Here is a 22804-nt window from a genome sequence, read left to right as displayed (position 1 = left end):
CACACATGTTTTTTGTCATCTGCAGCCAAGTCTGCGAACGGCTGGCCCCACCCTACTGGGGATTCACACACTGAAGGTACATCATGCAACATTTTGGAATTCTCCACTGGAGCCTGCGCTACCTGCTCATGCAAAACGGCGGTTCCTTTTGGACCCGCTCGTGCCCTGTCCAGGACATACCATTTCCATTTTATAATGCTGGCTTCCTGCGCATGCCCAATTCTATGAGTTTTAGGGGAACTCATTACCCACTGCATGATGGGAATTTCAGGCCTTAAAATCACATTGTGTCCCAGTGTAATTTGCTCAGTATCAACCAGGGCCCAATAGCAAGCCAGCAGCTGCTTCTCAAAGGGAGTATACCGCTCTCCTGCCTCGGGTAACTTCTTTGTCCAAAATCCCAGGTGCACCTTCTTTCTTCCTTGTTTTTGCCATAAACTCCAATTGGCATACTGCCCCTGGACTGTCACATTCAACTCAATGTCTCCCTCCCGAATCGGCCACAAATCCAAAGCATGCTGAATGACGTCTTTCGCCAATTCAAACGCGCGCTGCTCCTGCTCTCCCCATTCAAACGCATTCTTCTTTCGTGTAACTTTGTACAATGGGGCCAAAATCTGAGACAAATGGGGTATATGCTGTCTCCAATACCCGAATAGTCCAATAAAACTCTGGGCTTCCTTCCGATTTCGCGGTACTGCAAATTCCTTAATCTTTTGTTTCACTTTTGGCAACACTTCTCTGTGTTCCTGATTCCACTGAATGCCCAAAAATTTCACGCTCTGAGACGGTCCCTGCACTTTCTCGGGGTTAATCTCCCACCCTTTATTCTGCAAATGTTCCACCACCCTGTCTAGCTGAATCTGCACCTGTTCTTGTGTCTCTCCCTGCATCATCACGTCATCTATATAGTGAGAAATTTGCACTCCAGGAACCACTGGTACTTCATCCAAATGCTCTGCCACCAGCCGGTGGCAGATAGTGGGGCTATGTAAATACCCCATGGGCAATCTACAGAAGGTGTACTGACGCCCCGCCCACTGTAATGCCAGCTGAGGCTGGCTCTCAGTAGCTATTGGTATCGTAAAGAAGGCATTGGCAATGTCAATGGTGGCATACCAAGTCCCACTGTGTTTCTGTATGTTCTCAATCAAGGTAATGGTGTCTGGGACCGCTGCAGTCAGAGGAGGTGTATGTTTATTCAATTGGCGATAATCAATGCAAATCCTCCAACTGTTATCACTTTTACGAACAGGCCAGAGGGCATTATTCCACGCAGTGGTGATGGGAACTATTACCCCGGCCTCCAGTAAATCATGTATAGTCTGGCTAATCTCCTCATGTCCTCCCGGTATTCTGTACTGTTTCATTTGAATCACCTTAGTAGCTTGGGGAAGGGTTGCCGGAGGAATCTTCAACAGCCCCACCCTTGCGGCGGCTATTGATATAAATCTTTTGGAACCAAATTGATAGCATCCATCTTCCAAATGTAGGGTCATCCCTTTCAAAATGTAAATTCCAATAATGTACTCGGGAATGGGCACAATCAAGACAGTGTATTCTCTCTTTGGCAGTGCCCCTATTTTTATGGGAACCACTATCTGCACTGCCGGGGTTTCTTTTCCGCCCAATCCCGTAATAGTGAAGTACTGTCCTCTGAATTTTCTTGGATTGCCATGAATCAAAGTGGCCTCCGCTCTGGTGTCAACGAGGGCTCGAACCTTTTGAACATTTCCACGTTTCCGATAAATTTCTACTTTGACATGAGGTCTGTTATCTTTGCGAGCCCATCCCTGCACCGGAGTTTGACCTGTTTCCTAATCTATTTTCACTCTGCGCACATCAGAGTCTGCCCAAGTCAGATCTGGATACAGCTTGCGGTAATTCTCAGGGAACTCCTCCTCCCTGTCTCTGCTTCGCAACCTCTCTGAGCTTACCAGCTCCCTCTCCCACTCTCTCCCTCGAGTTTTCCCAGAACCCGTCAGTTCCCGGTCTCTCTCCCTGCTCCGGGTTCCCTCTGAGCTTCGGTGCTCTTCCTCCCAATCTCCATCATCTGGGGATCTCTCTCTACCGTGGGGCTCTCTCCCTCTCTCTCCCTTTTCACCCTCACGCTCCTCCCCTCCTGCCTTTCTCTGGTTCACCACTTTGTTATCCTTCTTGTTCCCTTTCCTGCTCCCCTCCTTTTTATCCAAACCGTGTTTGCGGTACATTTCCCACATGTCCTTGGTGCTTATCCCATCAATTTCATCCCTGGTCACCCCATCTCGCAGCAAGGCCTGAAACATGTCTCGCCTTGTCACCCTGTTATTATCAGTACGATTCTCAGACCGTGAATTCCTCTCTGGCTTAGCCCATTCTCCTAAGTCACTTAACTCACGCACCGCTTCTACCACCTGAGACAATGGGTTACCCGTCTGATTAATTAACAAAGTCATGATGACATGCTTATATGCAGGAGGAGCGGCCCTAATCAACCGGTTTCGCACAGACACACTTAAAATTCCATTCATCAAATCATGGGCATTACCCATAAAGATAGCTGTTTTCATCCCTTCTTCCTTCAATCTCTGTACTGCATCTCTCAAAGTATACCAAGGTTTATCATTAGGCGGCCAGTCTGACTCTGTCGGATACTTCTGAGCACACCCTTGCTCAGCTAACTCCAACAAATTGGTCATGGGACCATTCCCTGGATAAGTTCTAAACTCATTTTGGATAACCGGGTCTATACTTAACATACAAAGCCTCGGGGCGTCGCCGTGATCCAATTGGACCCCCTGGCCTCCCATATCATGCACACGCACCATCCACGTCAGCAATGTTTCCCCAGACCTCTGTCGAAATCTGTCTATCACATCACTTAGTTCTTGCTGTGTATAATCCTCCAGGGCATCCAACATCACCCCTCCAGGATTAGCTGGGCTATGCTGTAACTTTCGCCGATATATGGGCTGCGCACGGACAACATTCCTGCGCTCTGTCTTTCCCTGACTAACATCTTGACAGTTATCACCCCCGGACTCATCTGAAAAATCAGATGTATCCCAGATGTTTCCATCCCAAAATTCAGGGTCAAAGGCTAATCCTGCCTGAGAGATAGCTAAATGCACCTTCTTTTTATTAACTTTCCCTCTTCGTTTCTTGTGTTTATATTTAGCGACGCTAACGGCCGTTCACTCTGCAACCAGTTGGTACATTTCAAGCTTATCACTTAATAATTTATTTTGACAAGCTAGCATGGTAGAGAAATTTTGGGCTCCTACTAACTCCTTCTCCAGCTGCTCGTGGTCTTTTTGTAACTGTAAACATTTTTCATACAACTTTCGGTACGCAGAAAGCAAGATCCAGCCTCGCCTCCCCAACGCACAAATCTCCCTTCCCTTATCAATTGATACCTTTTGTAAACATGTAAGAACATCTTCAGGTTCTGCATTTAACATACACGCATTCCAATTTTCACACAAACCAGCACAACGTGACCATTCCTGAGCTAAAAGTTTATACGGGGCCATTTCCCACCCCGGTATTTCTATGTCTGGATTTGCTACATGAGAACTTGCTTTTGAGTTTGCTTTGATCTTATTAAGCATTTTCCCTTTTTTTTTTTTTCGAATCCTGCCGACTACGCCAATTTGTGTTGCTTTACTCTTCAGAATATCAAAACTATGGACTTCAGGATATTTTAAGGCACAATGTAAAGCAAGCACTCTCAGACATCTTAGTGAGTAAAATAATCAATTTTATTTAAGGGGCAAGTTCTCATATGGCAAAGCTAACCACACTAATATATATACATATATATATATCAAGAGAATAACATGAGAATAATGGTGAGAATATAAGCACTCTGTGAATCACTGCAAGAGTAAGTGCATATAATACACGCACACACAATATACTTCAATGCTCAATAGCATGAAAATAACTGCAAGAATAAGTGCATATTACGCACGCACACACAATATACTTAATAAATTGAAAAGCTTCACCGAAAAGAGCGTCTGCATCCCTCCGCCGTACACAAAGCCGGGGAACCCAAATCGGCTGGCACAGGGAGCCTCTTTCGGGACAATCAGTCCTCCTGGCGTTGCGTCCAACCCAGAAGAGAGTTCCTAAACCAGTCCATCCAGGCCCCCAACCTTTATAGTATTTACTAACGCCCAGGAGTCTTTTCTAGAAAAAGACCCCCACCTTTACAAATTGTGCAATCGGCGGTACCTTGTTCACCCTTCGAGACGTCTTCTCAGAACGGGCCAAGTTCCCAGGAGAGGGCTCCAAGGTGAAGCTTGCATTCCTCCTTGTGTACAGGCAGCTTGCATTCCTCCTTGTGTACAGGCGCATCCCCCTGTTGTTCTAACTGATAGCTCGTGGAATGTAAATAGCGCCCTTCGTATCAGGCAGATGGAGCGAAGTTGAGCAGAAAAACACCCCACCCTTCAGCTTGCCGAAGCTTGTGGAAAACACACAGAACAGTGCCTTACGCACTGAACCAGACTCGACAAAATGGAGTCGTGAACCAAAATGGAAGCGAAGGCCAATGGAAGCAGAGGCCAATGGTCCACACCCTGCACCATTGTTTATCTTGCACGTAGTGCATGTAGCACTACACCAACTATCCAAGCGAAAACCTAAATTTTTCACTGAAAAATAATTTCTTTATTATAGTTAAAGTAATTTAATCATAGTGTCAACAAATTACCTGTGCACCTACAAAACCAATACACAGAATAAAATCTAAATATATACAAATCCTATACATGAAGAAAACAACCAACAATTCAGTTTGGGCACCGTAATACATAAAGCATAGGCTGCTTAGCCATCCAGTGGCAAGATTTCACAGTAAAAGGTAGTGACCGTAGTCCAAGGAAAGTATCTAGCCTCAGTGAGAGAAAACAATCACTGAAAAGATGTCCGATACAGTCCGCAAATTATAAGTCCACCAATTCAGGAATTCCAACAGTCACTCCTTCGAAATAACAGTCGACGCGTTTCGGCCTTAAAGAATCCGGCCTCCTCAGGACAATGGAAACAGTGCCTGCATATACAACAACAACAAATTACCTAAAACCATTGTGACTCACAACCACTAAATAGACTACCAGATGCAGACAACCCACATCTGTTCACCATAAAAAACCACAGTGCGCATAAAACATAAGTGGATGAAATATAAAAGAAATGAGTGAAAACAATTTTTAATAACCCAATTCATAAGACTGAATAGCATAGAGAGCCCTTTAAGTTGAAGGTAGAGATGTAGTTAAAGTGAACTAAGAACAGACCCAGAGATATAACATACAAAATAAAAATAAAAATGAAATTAGAACGCCAATAAAAGGCAATATTGACACACAGCCCTTTAAAAGAAATTAATTAATCATTGTATTATAATGTATCTGAGAATAGGAGGAGAGCGTAGCACGAGGGACTGACCTAAAGGCAATAGATGCATAAATGCATAAACTGCAGAGGCGGTAAGGAGTAAATCACAACCCGTATGATGCTGTATAAAGCAAAAAAGACAAGAAGCATTGCTAAGGGCTTCAAATTTACTCAAAAAAACACAAGCTACACTAGTAAAAGCGCTAAAAAACGCGAGCGCATAAATAACGGGAGCACATACCTCTTACTGGACCGCGACCCGGCTGACTTCATTCGGGGAAAGCAGCTTTTTGGCATGTCGCCCTGACGGAGAGCGCGTATAAACAAACATCTTGAAGGAGGCCTGGGCGTGCCAAATTTTGAGTTCTAATATGCTGCAGCGCATTTACAGAGGCCATTGCATTGCCTCGGTGGGTCCCCTAATACAGAAAGAACAACAGTATGAATAAGACTGGGCACGACAGTTGGTTGTCCAACTGTACATGTCCCGCATTGAAAGGTTCCAGTTTGATGATGACGGCTCAAGTGTGCTGGCACTGTTTTGTACATGGTAAATCTCCCTCACTACCCTAGTCTTCCCTGATTCCGCTAGCCCAACTACCAGGCAAACACCCATTGGCTGTGCCCCATGACTTGAACCAGTGGATAGCAGTGGAGCTGAGCTGGTGAGTGTGGGAGACTTTTTTAATGAGGGGTCTCTTATGTCCTATGCAGACATCATGGACATCTACAACATGGGTCTGGGGCACTTCCTAACTTATTATGTCATCCAACAAATAGTGAAAAACACTTGGGGAGCTGGTGATGCTGTACCACCGCAATCGTCCATCCTCCAGGTCCTTCTATCCTTGGCTGGACAGAAACAGACTACCTCATTACTATATGAGACACTATCCACAAGCACCTTCACAGACATGGAGCGTGTACTCAGTCGGAAGGAGGCCGTCCTCCCACAACCATTAACACCGAAAGTGTGGGTGTGAGCACTTCAACAAGTGAAGGACGTATCATTCAACCCCAGATTCCATTTTACCCAATTCAGTTACCTACACTGGGCATACTTAAACCCCCAAAGTATTAAGCGTATGTTCCCTACATCTACACCTGAATGTGCAGTGTAAGTTGTCAATGGTGTGGCTCTACCATATGTTATGGGACTGCCCCCAATGCACTGCACAGGACGAGAGATCACTGCCACCACAGCTGAACTGATGGGCCGTTCGTTGAGCCCCATTCCTGTAGGAAAGTACCATCTTGCCTGGCATGTTACCCCCATTTTTACTTGTTTGCCAGTTTGTTTTTGCCTGTCTCACTTGGATCCTGCTATCCAGGACCCCAGTGCTCATAGTTGTGGCCTGAATGTGTTCCCTGTGTGGTGCCTAACTGTGTCACTGAGGCTCTGCTAACCAGAACCTCAGTGCTTATGCTCTCTATGCCTTTAAAATTGTCACTGCAGGCTAGTGACCATTTTTTACCGATTCTGATTGGCACACTGGAACACCCTTATAATTCCCTAATATATGGTACCTAGGTACCCAGGGTATTGGGGTTTCAGGAGATCCCTATGGGCTGCAGCATTTCTTTTGCCACCCATAAGGAGCTCAGACCATTCTTACACAGGACTGCCAATGCAGCCTGAGTGAAATAACGTCCACGTTATTTCACAGCCATTTTACACTGCACTTAAGTAACTTATAAGTCACCTATATGTCTAACCCTCACCTAGTGAAGGTCAGGTGCAAAGTTACTAAGTTTGAGGGCACCCTGGCACTAGCCAAGGTGCCCCCACATAGTGCAGGGCAATTTCCCCGGACTTTGTGAGTGCGGGGACACCATTACACGCGTGCACTACATATAGGTCAATACGTATATGTGGCTTCACAATGGTAACTCTGAATATGGCCTTGTAACATGTCTAACATCATGGAATTGTCAAATCTGGTATTGGGGTGCCAAGCCCATGCATCCCCGGGGCTCCAGCATGGACCCCAGGTACTGCCAAACCAGCTCTCTGGGGTTTTCACTGCAGCTACCGCTGCTGCCAACCCACAGTCAGGCTTCTGCCCTCCTGGGGTCTGGGCAGGATTTCCTCTGAGAGAGGGTGTTACACCCTCTCCCTTTGGAAATATGTGTTAAGGGCCTGAGAGGAGTAGCCTCTCCTGGCCTCTGGAAATGCTTTGAAGGGCACAGATGGTGCCCTCCTTGCATAAACCAGTCTACGCTGGTTCAGGGATCCCCCAGACCCTGCTCTGGCATGAAACTGGACAAAGTAAAGGGGAGTGACCACTTCCCTGTCTATCACCACCCCAGGGGTGGTGCCCAGAGCTCCTCAGTGTGTCCCAGACCTCTGCCATCTTGAATGCAGAGGTGTGAGGGCACAATGAAGGCCTCTGAGTGGCCAGTGCCAGCAGGTGACGTCAGAGACCCCTCCTGATAGGTGCTTAACTGAGTAGGTGGCCAATCCTCCTCTGAGGGCAATTTAGGGTCTCTCCTGTGGGCTTCTCTTCAGATAATGAATGCAAGAGCTCACCAGAGTTCCTCTGCATCTTCCTCTTCGACTTCTGCCAAGGATCGACCGCTGACTGCTCCAGGGCACCTGCAAAACTGCAACACAGTAGCAAGAAGACTACCAGCGACATTGTAGCGCCTAATCCTGCCAGCTTTCTCGACTGTTTCCTGGTGGTGCATGCTCTGGGGGCTGTCTGCCTTCACCCTGCACTGGAAGCCAAGAAGAAATCTCCCATGGGTCGACGGAATCTTCCCCCTTGCTATTGCAGGCACCAAACTTCTGTTTCACCAGTCCTCTGGGTCCCCTCTCATCTTGACAAGCTTTGTCCCTGGAACACAGGAGCTGGATCCAAGTGACCCCGACAATCCAGTGGTCCATCTGTCCAAATTTGGTGGAGGTAAGTCCTTACCTCCCCACGCCAGACAGTAATCCTGTGTACTGCGTGAACTCAAGCTGCTAGGGCTTCTGTGCAATTTTGCAAGGAATCCTTCATGCACAGCACAGACCAGGTCACCAGCACTCCGTCCTGCATTGCTCAACTTGCTGAGCTGACCACCGGCTTCCTGGTACCCTCCTTTGTAGTGTTGAGACAACCGCTGTGCTCAGTTTTCTTGAACCCGTGTTCAAGTGCTTCTGCGGGTGCTGCCTGCTTTTGCGTGGGCTCTCTGTGTTGTTGAGCACCCCCCCCTGTCTCCTTCTCCAAGGGGCGACCTCCTGGTCCTTCCTGGTCCTGGGCAGCACCCGTTTTCTTCAACCGTGACCTTTGCAGCTAAGCAAGGCTTGTTTGCGGTCTTTCTGCGTGGAAACAACTCTGCATCCTCCAGCATGCTGTGGGACTGTGCAAAGGAGAAGTTCCTGCCATCTTCCATTGTTGCAGAATCTTCAGCTTCTTTGACCCGGCGGCAGCCATTTTGCACCTTCATCCGGGGTTTAGTGGGCTCCTGCCCCCCCGGACACTTTGTGACTCTTGGACTTGGTACCCTTCCTTTACAGGTCCTCAGGTCCAGGAATCCATCTTCAGTGCTTTGCAGTCTGTTGTGGTCATTGCAGAATCTCCTATCACGACTTTAGTGTGTCTCTGGGTAAGTAGGGTAACATTACTCCTACTTTTCAGGGTCATGAGGTGGGGTATTTTGGACACCCTAAGGCCCATATTTATACTTTTTGACGCACAACTGCGCCAACGCAGTTGTGCGTCAAAGATTTTACCGCCGGCTAACGCCATTCCAACGCGCCATGCGGGCGCCTTATTTATGGAATGACGTTAGCCGGCGCTGCGGACTGGTGTGCGTCAAAAAAAATGACTCACACCAGGCAGCGCCGGCGTATGGGAAAATGGGGGTTGTGCATCAAAAAATGGGGCAAGTCAGGTCTGAGACAAAATTCAGGCCTCAAACCGGATTTGCGCCATTTTTTTTTACGCCCAACCTCCATTGACATGACTCCTGTCTTAGCAAAGACAGGAGTCATGCCCTCTTGCCCAATGGCCATGCCCAGGGGACTTATGTCCCCTGGGCATGGTCATTGGGCATAGTGGCATGTAGGGGGGCCCAAATCAGGCCCCCCTATGCCACAAAAAAAAATCTGAAAAAAATACTTACCTTTACTTACCTTTACTTCCCTGGGATGGGTCCCTCCATCCTTGGGTGTCCTCCTGGGGTGGGCAAGGTTGGTAGGGGGTGTCCCTGGGGGCAGGGTAGGGCACCTCTTGGCTCCTTCCGAGCCCACAGGTCCCTTAACGCCTGCCCTGACCCAGGCGTTAAAAAACGGCGCCCATCAGGCTGTGCGTCGTTTTTTAAGGCCCACCCCCTCCTGTGTGTCAAAATGACGTCAGAGTATAAATATGGGGCACAGGCCTTTTTTGGAAGGGAACGCCTACCTTGCATATAATTAACGCAAGGCTGGTTCCCCCTTTCAAAAAATGACGCACATGGTGGAATTTTGACGCCCGCGGGGTTGGACGTCAAAGTATAAATATGGGGCAGTGTTTGCGTCGATTGTGCGTCAAAATTTTTGACACACATTCGACGCAAACAGAGTATAAATATGCCCCTTAGTGTTTTCTTTACACTCCCAGTGACCCTCTAAACAGTACACTAGGTCTGGGATCCCTTAGTGGTTCGTATTCTACTTTCTAGGTATATGGTTTGTGTTGCCCGTAGGCCTATTGCATCGTATTGTATTCTATAGTGTTTGCACTAATTTTCAAATTGTTTACTTACCTGATTTTGGTTTGTGTGTATATTCTGTGTATTTTACTTACCTCCTAAGGGAGTATATCCTCTGAGATATTTTTGGCACATTGTCACTAAAATAAAGTACCTTTATTTTTAGTAACTCTGAGTATTGTGATTCTTATGATATAGTGCTATATGATATAAGTGGTATAGAAGGAGCTTTGCATGTCTCCTAGTTCAGCCTAAGCTGCTCTGCTATAGCTACCTCTATCAGCCTAAGCTGCTAGAACACTACTAATCTACTAATAAGGGATAACTGGACCTGGCACAAGGTGTAAGTACCCTCAGGTACCCACTATAATCCAGGCCAGCCTCCTACAATTCCCCAATCCTGCCTCCTTGGAATATGCCCAAAGGCCAAAGGGGATAAACATCTGCACAGGTTTATTGATCTGGCATTTATACTATTCAAAATGTAAATCGCAATACAGTGGAAGGTACCCACAACACCAGCCACTGCTAAGTGGCTAAATTTATTCCTACAATGGGCACGGGCAGAGGCGGGTGTACTGTGCTCTCTCCATGACAGGGGAATGGCAAGAGTGGGAGGTGGGAACTGGAATGTTTTTGTAGTAAACATTGAAGCCAAAAATGACATCCATCCACGCTGAGGAAGTTGCTAACCACTGCAGAGATGCTGACCCACACATTGATAGCACCGTGAGACTTCGTCCCTCCACTGGTTACATTCTGGCAGCACCCTGCCACGGGAGGTGCATTTGGGGGCCCGAACCATGTCTACCCCATTGCTCTGGCCACCACTTCTTCTTACTGTTGGAGTAAAATATGGCACTGCCCCTCTTCAGACCACACCCGCCCCTAGTCACACTTGATGCCCCACCCCTCCCCACTCCCAGTTTGTAAGACTGTATGTCCTATATGCACATATTATGTTGTAACTATCCTGTTGTCTCATATATACTGTGCCCGCAGTCCTACTTAAGCTGCGCAATGTGACTGTTGACTTTACCTGAATGGGGGCTTTTTTCTTTTCTCTTCTCCCTCTTTTTTCCATGGCTTTGAAGTTGTTCTTTTTTTTATTTTATTTTTTTTATATTTTATTGAAGATGCACAGTATACAACTACCAAAGCAGAACGAAGGCTGAATAAATACAATGAATACATTAAATAAATACATATCATTACATAAATTCATTTCATCGATCTACAGCAGACATCAAGTCCACTGAAAAGGGGCGCATGAGATAGCCTGTTCACAACCTTAGAATACAAATAAAGTGCCACAATTGAGCGTGATTAAATAAATAAATAAATCTCCTACGAGCCTGATTCAATTATTGCCTTGCCACTGTGCAAACGGGGCCCAGATAGCTTCACCCATCCGTTTACGCCCGCGGCCTTTACACGCATAAGAACCCATCTCTAAATAAAACAATGAGCACATCCGAGCCAGCCAATGGTTAAAAGTTGGTGGAGTTGCCTCCAACCAATCAGATGCAATACAGCAGCGGGTCACAGACATGGCTAGAAACAAAAACCTCCGCGAATATTCTGGATATACCCCTCCATCATTTCCAAGTAATACTAGTTGCGGCGTAATTTCCACCTCCCGATGGATAAGCCTAGTTAAAAAGTTAGCAATATCAGTAAAAAGTTTATGTAGCCTGCTGCACTTAAAAAACATATGTACCAGGTCGGCTGATACGCTTTTACATCTGGGACACACCACACCCCTTGTGCTGCCCCAGTTAAATAGCTTAGCGGGAGTATAGTATAAATGAAAAATAGTCTTATAATGTTGGGCTTGCGGCCCAGCAGATAATATAAAACGCTATGCCATATCTAAAGAAGTACGTACTGATACTTCAGAAGCTCCAATATTCCGAACCCACCTCTCCGCCTGTTTACTCAAGTCATCTGGCATTAAGTTCAAAAAGAGCGGATAAAGCGAGCAGACCCGCCATCTAGTGGAGTTATGAAGAACCTCCATAACTGGGATTCTATCCCCCACCTGGCCAGATGCTGATCTAAAATTTACCCCCCAAAAATGTCTAATTTGCAAATATTTAAAAAAATCCTTAGTGCTCAATGAAAATTCACTTGTTAGTTCTTCAAAAGATTTAAGGTGGGTGTTCCCATAAAAATCACCAATACACCGGACACCAAGCTGCGCCCACCTGGCACAGTATTCATCCTTAAAAATATCAGGAAGTACCGACGAATTCAAAATTGGGGTGTAAAAATTAATCCGGCCAATTCCAATTTTTTTTTTAACATTGGTCCACACCTTAAATGCAGCCCAGACAGTCTTAAACTTTACTTTTTTTAAATAACTAGGCTCCACTGTTCTCAAGAAGGCTGCATTAGCATGCCTTCCCCAAATCATATTATATATAGTAGGACAAATTTCACCAGAATCTTGATTATCAGCCTGTAAATTAATTAATGGTTGGATATATTGCAATACAGATACCCAGTAATAAAAAAAGAAAATGAGGGGCCGCCCACCCCCCCCTCTCTCTGGGTAACACTAAATACTTATATGCCCGCCGTACTTTTTTAAAAGACCAGATAAAACTAATCGCTAAGCTCTCCATATGCTTAAACCATTCTTTGTTAAATTACAGCGGAATAGTGCGGAAAAAATATAAGACCCTAGGTAAAAAAATCATTTTAATGAGATTGCATCTACCAATAATTGTTAAATGCAGATTGTTCATATGATGCAACTCTTTCCTGGTTTTAGCTAGGACAGGGGCAAGATTGCTTTCTACTATCAAGTCCAAGTTAGCCGACAATCTGACACCTAGATAGGTCACTTGGTTGGCCCTCCTGTTGTCTTCAATAATGGCCCACTCATTGCCCAATATTTGGCACTTACTCCTATTTAATGCATAGCCTGAAATTTCCCCAAACTCCGCAGCTAATTTCTCTATTTGTTCGATCGCCTTCCCTGGTTCAGGGGTAGTGACGGCTATGTCATCAGCATATGCCAAAATTTTAAACCTGCCCTCCGCCATTACCATAGGCGAGATCAGTGTACTTTGCAATAGCTTCTGAATCAAGGGGTCTATATAAAGTGCAAACAATAAAGGGGAGCAGGGGCAGCCCTGCCTAGTTCCTCTTGTAATGTAGAAGGGTTCTGAAATTGCCCCAGCTAATTGAATTCGAGCAAGGGGCTTCTGATATAGACCTTGTATAGCCTTAATAAAACCAGCCCCTATATTAGCTTTACTGAGCACTGTCCATAAGTATTTCCAATTGACCTGATCAAAAGCCTTTTCGGCATCTAGTAATATTAATGCCATAGGGGCCGCCATAGCCTGAGATGCATCTAACATGGTGATAACACGCCTAACATGATCAGCAGTCCCCCGCCCAGGAATAAACCCATGTTGCCAAGGGGATACAAGCCCACCAATAACTCGACTAAGCCTAACCGCAAGGATTTTGGCATACCATTTAGCATCCGCTTTTATCAATGAGATAGGTCGATAGGAGCCTGGCAAAAGTGGGTTCTTCTCTTTTTTTTAAAATATGACAATGTTAGCCTCTAGCCATGAGCCCGGTGCCCGCTCTCCAGCCTGTACTGACGTAAAAAGTGCCATGATATCATCCTTCAATTCCTCAAAAAACGTTTTAAAGAATTCTATTGGGATCATATCAGGGCCAGTAGCTTTCCCATTAGATATAGCAGTTAGTGCCGAAATAATCTCTTCCAACTCAATAGGGGCGGTCAACTGACAGCCCTCTTCTTGCGGTAGCTTTGGGCTTGATATATCACTCAGATACTGAACAATCCTTTCGTCTCTCTCATCCGAGAAGAGGTTTTCCTGCTGGTACAATGCGGAATAATATTCTTTAAACACCTGTAATACTAACGTATCACCATACACAATCTGCCCCAGCCTATCTTTAATTGCCAAAATGGCGCTCCGAGCCGCCTTTTGTCTAGTCTTATATGCAAGCACCTTGCCCACCCTCTCACTCAACTCATAGCATTCCTGCGTACGAATCTAGGCTTTAATGATGTCTTGATCTAAATACAACTGAATAATCTTGGCCTTCACGTCCGTAATCTTATCCAAAGTATCTTGTATTGGAGCATTATTCCTAGCAAACCCCACTATCTGACTCTCCAGGGAAGCCAATTCGGTTTGGGCCGCAGATATAACTAGGTGCCGTTGTTTCTCCCGCCTAAGGGCGTAACTCAGAGTTTCCCCGCGGATAGCAGCCTTTAAAGCATCCCATAACACCTCCGGTGGAGCCGTACCCCTGTTAAAACCCAAAAACTCAGTTAACCATATTTTCATCTGTGACACATAAACTGAATCAAGCAGCAAGCCCCGGTCAAAAGACCAGGGTCTCAAATGTCGCTCCTTTCGCAGGTCCGAGAGTTGTACTACCAAGGGATTATGGTCAGATATGACCCTAGGAAATTTTTCCACCAGAATTCCTTCGCATAATGATGGAGACAAAAAAAAGAAATCTAACCGGACGGACTTTCGGTGGGGGTATGAAAAAAAAGTGTAGCCAGGATCCATAGGCATACAATGCTGCCAAGCATCCACAAGACCCTGAGTCTGCACCAACATTTGTAAGGCGCGAAACACCTTCGGCTTTCGTCCAACATATGAACCCTGATTCTGTAAGGGGATATTAGTCTCAATATGTATATTAAAATCCCCACATACAATAAGCGGTAAGGCCCAGAGAGCAAGTTCAGTATTCAGCATGTTAATACCAGCTGGATCATCAGCATTAGAGCCATAAATAGAACATACAGTAAAATTTGATTGCCCCATAACACACTCTATTATCACCCATCGGCCCATATTATCAACCTTTTTCTTGACCACCTTAAGAAGAAGATCTCGCCGTGTAAGTACTTCAACCCCTCTAGTATTCGTTTCTTGGGTTCTGTATGCAACTAATTGGAAACCAGGAAAATCCAACAAATACTTTTTAGCCGGGGTAACATGTGTCTCTTGCAAACAAATTATATCTGCCCTTAATATTCTGAGCTCATGAATGACAAGACGTCTTTTCTTAGAATCATTTAGCCCACATATATTTAAGGTAGCTACCCGTAAAATATTACGGTCCCCCATTGAAAACTGTAACAAATACACCCACACTTACATCTTGTTTCATCATACACCTAATAATCTCCTGTGCCTTCAAATGCATATTTCTGTGCATCTCCCGTGCAAAACCGACCCAACCCCAACCCACCCCACCAATCCCCACCCCACCCACAAAAGAAACCCCTACCTCCCACCCACCCCCCACCCAACCAAATGAGGCTTCCAGACTGTAGTCTGTAAGATGGACAAGCGGCCCTCCCCCTTGAGGGCTCCTGCAGTGACTCCTAAGTTAAGCAAATTTACTAACCAAAGAAGAAGAATTGTTTCCCCTAAAAAAAACTAGACCCCCACCAACCAACCATTTCGAAAGAGCACCCCTCCTCCTCTTCTGCTCACCCCAGGCTACCCGCCTCTATCACCCACCCCTTTCATTTTTCCTTCTCTTCTCCTTTCCTTTTTTTTTTTTTTCTTTCTTCCCCCTTTCCTCTTTTTCCCCCCTTCTCAAAAAATAATTTAAGCCCCTCTCGTTTTTTTTTTTTTTTTTTTAGCCATATATCAATAGTTAAGTCAAAGACTGCAAGTATTCCTTAGCTTTAATCTCGGATGCAAACACTCGTATCATCCCATTATATATAGTTTTAAGTCGAGCAGGGGACAGTAGATAGGCTTCCGCTCCCTTCTCCTGGAAGGGGCTAATCAGTTGTCTCAAACGCCATCGTCTCTCTACCGTAGCATGGCAAAAGTCGGGGCGGGAGAAGAATGTACAGCCCTCACCGCTGATCCTAGCATCCGGGCGGGCTTTCTCAAAGGCTATTTGGTGCAACAAATAATTGCCAAAATAGACTATAAAAGCTCTAGGCTGTTGCTGGACTGTTCCACTTGCTCCTGTTAATTGTTGACTCCTCAGACGTAGTGGAAACCGATGGGCTCTCTGTATCTCTTTCTCCCAATCCCATCCAGTCTGCTCGGGGAGTGCTGCTTTAAGCAATCTAATTATAAAGGCTCTTGAATCCTGCCCTTCTACGCCTTCTTGTATCCCAATTAAGCGCAGGTTGTTACGACGTTGCCGGTTTGCAAAGTCCTCTACTTTCCACTGAATATCCGAGAGCTGACTCTCATGCATAGCGGCTTGTTTTGTCACTGCCCCCAGATCTAGCTCCAGTGCGTCCGCCCGGCATTCAATAGCGGCAATCCGCTCCCCAATTTCAGAGCATGTCTTCGCAACCTTACTGATTGCCACTTGTAGCTGCTTCGTGCCCACCCTGGCTTTCTTGCTGTCCCTCTGCGTTTGCTTATGCTGTGACGTGATGGTCTGGTAAATAAGATGCAGAGAGGGGGAAGGAGGCGCAGTCTCTGCATTCAGAACATTAACCTCTGTCTGAGCTGGAGCCACTGAAAGATCACCCATACTATACAGCAGTTGTTGTGTTTCTGTGTAGTCCCAGGACATAGCTCTCGACCTAGACACCTTCTTCTTTTTTTTTCTCTCTTCTGACTGGACTCACCAGCTTTGACTAGTCTTGATACCTCAGTCTGTTTTACTTGACGTTTGACTGTGGTTCCCCTCAACGCAGAAGTAGGGGTTAAAGGCGCTGTAGAACTATCGCCAGTCTCTGAGTCTATGGAGGGGCAAGTGCTGTCCTCATCCGAATCTTGAGATTGATCTGACAGGGAAAAAAAGTTCTCTCCAGCTTCCCCCTGAACTAATAAATCTCCTCTGCCCTGCCGGTGGTCGCAGGTCGCCTCCAGAGTACAAGCCGGAGTTGCCGGGTCGGTGCTTGGCAATAAGCATGCTACTGCAGCTACTTGCTCGCAGTACCCTGCCCCTGTCACCACTTCTTGCGCCAGCCCTACATTGCTTTGAGACCCAGGGGCATATAACGGCCGGTCAGTTTCCCCCTCAGATACTGCTGCAAACGGATTACCCCCCACACAAAAAACAGAGACCTGTGGGGATCCCCCAGCAATGCAACTTACAGTTTGATGTACATCCAAAGAGCGGCTACCAACATTGGTTTTCACCTGCAGCGACCCTCCATTATCTGAAGAAGCTAGACATCTTGGACCAGTGTTGTCGCCATCCCCAGCCGATTCTGTTGCACCAGTGTCAGAGTCCCTTACAGTAGTGCTGCCCCCCATAGGGGCCGAGTTATGAAGGGCTTTAAACATCCGGGGTATAGTCACCACTTCCTCCTTTTCTCCAATCTGCTTTGCGCCATTCTTTGCCTTGTGCGTCTGCCCCAAAGCCGCAAAGTTCCCTGAAGCTGGCTGCCTGCCCTCAGGCACATTATCACCACTACCGGTGTTTCCAAATCCGCTGTTCCGGGTGATCCCCCCCCGAACGAGGGGCTGGGGGTCCAGAGGTCGCCATTCCTGTGGCCCTGGCTTCAACCGGCTACCACGCGCAGCTTTCGGGGCCATCCGCCACTGCCTGCCACGAGGGGGTAAGAAAATAGTAAATGTCGAAATGAGGAAGCCACGGCCGTTATGGCCGAAATCACCCAGGGAGCTCCTAATAAATCCGCCGATTCCGCCGAATCCGCGAGTAATGCTGTTTGGCAGGTGACTGCCGCAGATGTAAGCGTCTAAGGCCGCCCGCATAGTCCTCCCCGCGGGGGAAACAAAAAAACGCCACACAGGAGCCGGGGGGAAGGAGAGCTTACTGACCGCTAACTGCTCGCGACCGCCATCTTGCCTAAAAAAAAACACCTTCGCTGAAGTTGTTCTTGTTGTAAAATATTACAAACAGATTTGCAAAAAAAAAAAAAAAGACCATGGAAGATGACATAGGACCTCACCTCACAGCCTTGCTGCACCTCAGAACCGATGCATCGCCTTGGCTGTGCAACGGATCTTTGATGCTGATCCTCACAATGCTCTGCAAACCAGGATTAAAGTTATTTGTTCAGTGGGCCTAATTGGGGCCCTGTAGCTGGCCCCCCCTCCATTGTGGTCAGCCTGAACTTATGACTTTGGCCTCATCTGGCGCAAACAGATATCCACAGTTGGCGCTTCATGCTTTTCAATGTTATTTTCACTGAAATTTTACAACCTGCATATCTCTTGTTCTACTGAACAGACATTTGTTGTTTTGGTTGTGTTTTCTTTATTAAAAATGACTTTATTTTTCTAAATCTGTTGTGCATTCTTTTTGTGGTGTGTTTTCACTGTGTACTATTTGAAGTGTTGCACAAACATGTAATGGGTTCTTGGTCTACACGTGATGGATACTGAAATGACTCTATAGGCACAGGACTTGGTTGATCTTTCCTTTTTTTGTATTCTATTCCAGGCTCTTTCTTATCTCTTTCTTGGGGAAACTTTTCTTCTTCCTTTTCGTTCTTAACTGTGATGTGATGTATTTGCTTTCCTTCAGGTCGTTTCCAGTGGATGACTGAACCCCATCTGTCTGATGGTTGAGTAGTGTCTGGAGCTCGTCCCAGAAGAGGTGGACCGGTTTCCCCAAGACAATAGAAAGAACGGGACAAAGGTAAGTGTAGATGTTGGTTTTAGGGTTTTTATATGGTTAGTGCGGTTGTGGAAGGGTAGGGGTGCAGGGTTGTGCGTGGGAACTAGACTTATAGTGGTTTCACCTTCCCGTGTATAGGTTATCTCTCTCTCTCTATATATATTTTTTTGTAGTTTTCTATAGGAGGGTGGTTATTTTCACCACCCTGTCCGTGTGTTAAATGGTATCGCCTTCCCTTAAACACCTCTTCCCCAATCCTCCCTCCACTCCCTCAAGGCTTCTCCCACCCTTCAGCCATTCGGGTAGAAGTTTTAATGTGAAGTACGATCGTACCTGAGTATGCCACGCCCCTCCTGGGACGTGTCGGCTTCCTTTGTTTCTCCTCTGCATCTCTCTGGGGATCTTCGGATCCTCCAACAGCTGTTCTCCTGTCTCGGGTCTCCGTCGGTCTTCCTTGGCGGTTTTCCTTCTTTCCGTTTCCCCGTCTCGCTGTTCTTCTTGGGTTCCGGGCGTTTCTCTCTCTCCGGTCTCCATCCACAAGTCTTCCTCCGGCTTGTCGGACCTCCAACACTGTTGTCCTACATCTCTCTCTATTTCTGTCTTTGTGACTCGGAACTCCTCCTCCGACGTCACTTCCGGTTTAGTTGTTCGCTCTCCTGTACCCCTGGGGTATGGGCTTATCGGCTCGTGGTTATGGTTCGTAACCGTCGCAATAGACGCCCGGTTACAAAACACTTTGCACATTGCCTCTGAGTTAAGTCTGACTGCTCTGTGCCAAACTACCCAAGGGCTGAGCACAGGTTAATTTAGAGTTTGCTTGTGACTTCACCTTGAGAAGGATTGTGATTCCTGCTTCAGTAGGATTTCACCACCTCAATCAATAACCCAATCTCTTACAGGCAGGACTGAAGCCGTATCCAGGTGGAAAAGCAGAAGGAACATACCCCAAAATTGGTAGTGATGTGGAAAGGTTTTCTCTACTGAAAAAAATATTCCCCAATGTTTTCCCTGCTGAGAGAAAACAATGTTAGCAAGTGCATTTGCAGTTACTCTGATTTTAGTTCTGCATGTTGGAAAATAAGTCAATAGATTGTCATATGGATTATATAAATCTGATGCTGGTTTCCAGGACTTGGGAGACTTGTGAATGTCTGAGATGATGACATCTATGGCCAAATATAAAAAGATAAAAATATTGATTTTCCAATTGTGATTTCCTGTGAAGCGCAATTAGGAAATAGCTATTCGTTATTAGGGGAAACTCTTTTGAGTTTCATTAGCAATTCGTAGTGGGTTGCTAATCAAGTTACCTCATGCATATTAATGAGGTTGTTTGCAATTTGCGTTCCAATAAGATTCTCTGTTATCACAGGGATGGTGGCCTGCTGGTATTAGCAGACCTCCATATCTGTGATTGCTTTTAAATAAAGCAAACTTTTTTTTATTCCAAGTTACCAAATTGCAAGGTGGGCTTTACACATTAATGAAAAGCATTTTTGCAGTTCCAAATTGCTCGATTCTGCGAATCGGCGCACTTGCAAATGCAAAAATGTTTAGAATATCTAGCCACTAGATCCATTCCTGTTTGCAAACATCTGTATACAGATTTACTCCTGTTTAAAGAGTGGAGTCATTGGTATTTACCGAGTTGAGTTTTTGTCCCACCCTTAAAAGTTAAATCATCTCACACTTGTTGGACTTTGCCCTACCCTTCTCTTTCCCCACTCCTCCTTTGAGCTCATGGTCACCCTTTGACCTTTTAACTCTCTTCTGTAACCCAAAAGACCTCACAGCCAACGTCTAGCATTTTTATCTTATTGCCTTTTCTCTTTCCAGTTCCTAATAGTGATCTTCCTTAGACATCAAAAGTCTCAGTTTTTGTCTCTAAAACTCAAGGCTCCACCCATTTTTGTGTAGCTCAGACCCACAAAGACTACTTTAACCTAACCATTTCTCACAATCGTGCTTTTATTTTAACTTTTCAGTCCTCTATTTCCCTGTCCTCAAGGCCCCTTACTCGTCTCCTTACTTAGCAGTCCTCAATCATTTTGACCTTTTTCTTAGACAAATTACATTTTCTCTTATGCATCCGGCCATTAAGACCTCCGATGGTCTGAGTGCTCAAATGGTGTCAAATGATGAAAAGAATTTGCCACATAGTAAAAACAGCATGTTTATTTCTTCACATTATTCAGGTACATAATACATGGCATCGGTCAACATTCAGGAACTGACTCCCTGGAGTTCTCAATGCCCATCCACCAGCACATTCAAAAATGGCCTCCACTAATTTCCCTATATAAATTCTATACCCATAAAACAATCCAGTACTTCACTCTCCCTTCCACCTTCATTTAATCACTAATAGCCTAACAAAACACAGAAGACACGTATAACTGCCATTTAGCTGTTGATATAATCCCCTAATAAACAAGAATTCACCTTGCCCTCTGTTATCCAATCCTAGTTTTATGACACCGGATTTGACCTACTGCTCAGCAACACATCCTCCACTACTCCTTTGAACTTTTTCAGTATTCCCTTACTCACAGCATCAGGCACAACCAAAAACCTACTTCTTAATACTATGCCATTGTCACGTAATCTCTCATTATTCTAATGAGACTACTGGATTTTGAGCAGCAAGATCGTCCATGTGACACCTGTTGCGCTAGTCCGTGTTTTGCTCCGGCTAACTAGCAGTGCCTCATCTCTACCTCAGGGCAAGGAAGATTGGGCAGCCGAGCGCATGACATAATTGATTTCTCAGGGAAACAGTGGTCACTCAGGTCTTATCTGTTTCTTTCAGTTACATTAGTCTCACATACACAATGACAAACAGAGGCAGTATATGTTTCAATAAGGTTTTAATGAAGTATCTGCATCTTAGATAGCAAAGCATTTACTGCAATAACCAGGATGATACCCCATTACAAGATTAAAATTGTGATAAGAAGAGTAAAGCATAGCAATAACGCTGCCATATTGTCACTAGAGTCAATAGACTAATTCCTACTTAGGATATAATACAGCACAGCATGTTAAACTCTAATTCTGCCCTTCAGAATTAGAACATGCAAGACATCATCCCCTATACCTGAGCAAAGGCCTGAAGTCTGCATAAGCAGCTGTAGTGAAGCATTCAGCAATTAGCATACAGTAGTGGTCATCTGGCTGGAATCTCCCTTTAACATGTATGGGACAAAGACGTGTTTTTATAATAAAACAGCTGATGTTCTGAGAAAATGTCCCTACGTAAGGATGTGTGTTTTTCTGTGAATGTCAGAGACAAAACTTGTACCATGTTCACCAGCAACCTATCTTACTGCAGCCTCGAAAGAAGCACAGAGTGAGCAAGAATGTCTTGTTTGAGAACATATTGCTGGCCTAAGCAAAAACAGCTAGATAGAGAAAAATAAAAGAAGACCGCAAAAGTGGCTATTGTAAGAATAATAAACAAAGCTGAATAAAATATATCTAGGTTAAGGTGCACAGTGGCAGGCCTAGTGTGCTAAAATAACGTGCATGAAGCTATAACTAAAATGGTTACACAACACCATTCTTCAACGCCACCACATCTTCAGTTGCCAATCCCACCCTTCTGGTTTGGAACATCTGCTTTCCCCTTTCTTACACCCTTGCTTGCTCCTCTCACCCAGTCTCCCATTTAGCAGGTGCTACCTACCTGCATATACCTGTATTCTTCTCCTGAACTGACATCCTAATATCACAAACCATTTTCAGCTGTCCTAACTGGACCTTTTTTCCTTCCTATTGTCTCTCTATTGAGCAAACTTCCAGCCAGCTATAAAAGAAAATGAGACAGTCCTGTAGTAATGTGCAAGGAATATGCATGCACCACAGTCCTGTAGTAATGCACAAGTAACATGCATGCACCACATCATAGACCTAATTTCCTCCTTCCAATACAAACCACTAGCTAACGTCAGTTGAAAATGTTCTTTATCACCCCTTTGAACCGTTCTACTTGACCATTACTTCAGGGGTGATACAAAGAAGTACTCACACCTTTTGACACAACATTGGCTAACAAATCATCCAATCTTTTGGTCACTAATCATGGACCATTACCTCAATGTCCCTCGTCCTCGTCTCACTCATTACTAATGAGGTGATCACTGAAAACCACAGGAAG

The sequence above is a fragment of the Pleurodeles waltl genome, chromosome 7 (assembly GCF_031143425.1).
Source record: "Pleurodeles waltl isolate 20211129_DDA chromosome 7, aPleWal1.hap1.20221129, whole genome shotgun sequence".
NCBI classification, from domain to species: domain Eukaryota; kingdom Metazoa; phylum Chordata; class Amphibia; order Caudata; family Salamandridae; genus Pleurodeles; species Pleurodeles waltl.
Note: the sequence above shows the minus strand (reverse complement) of the source record.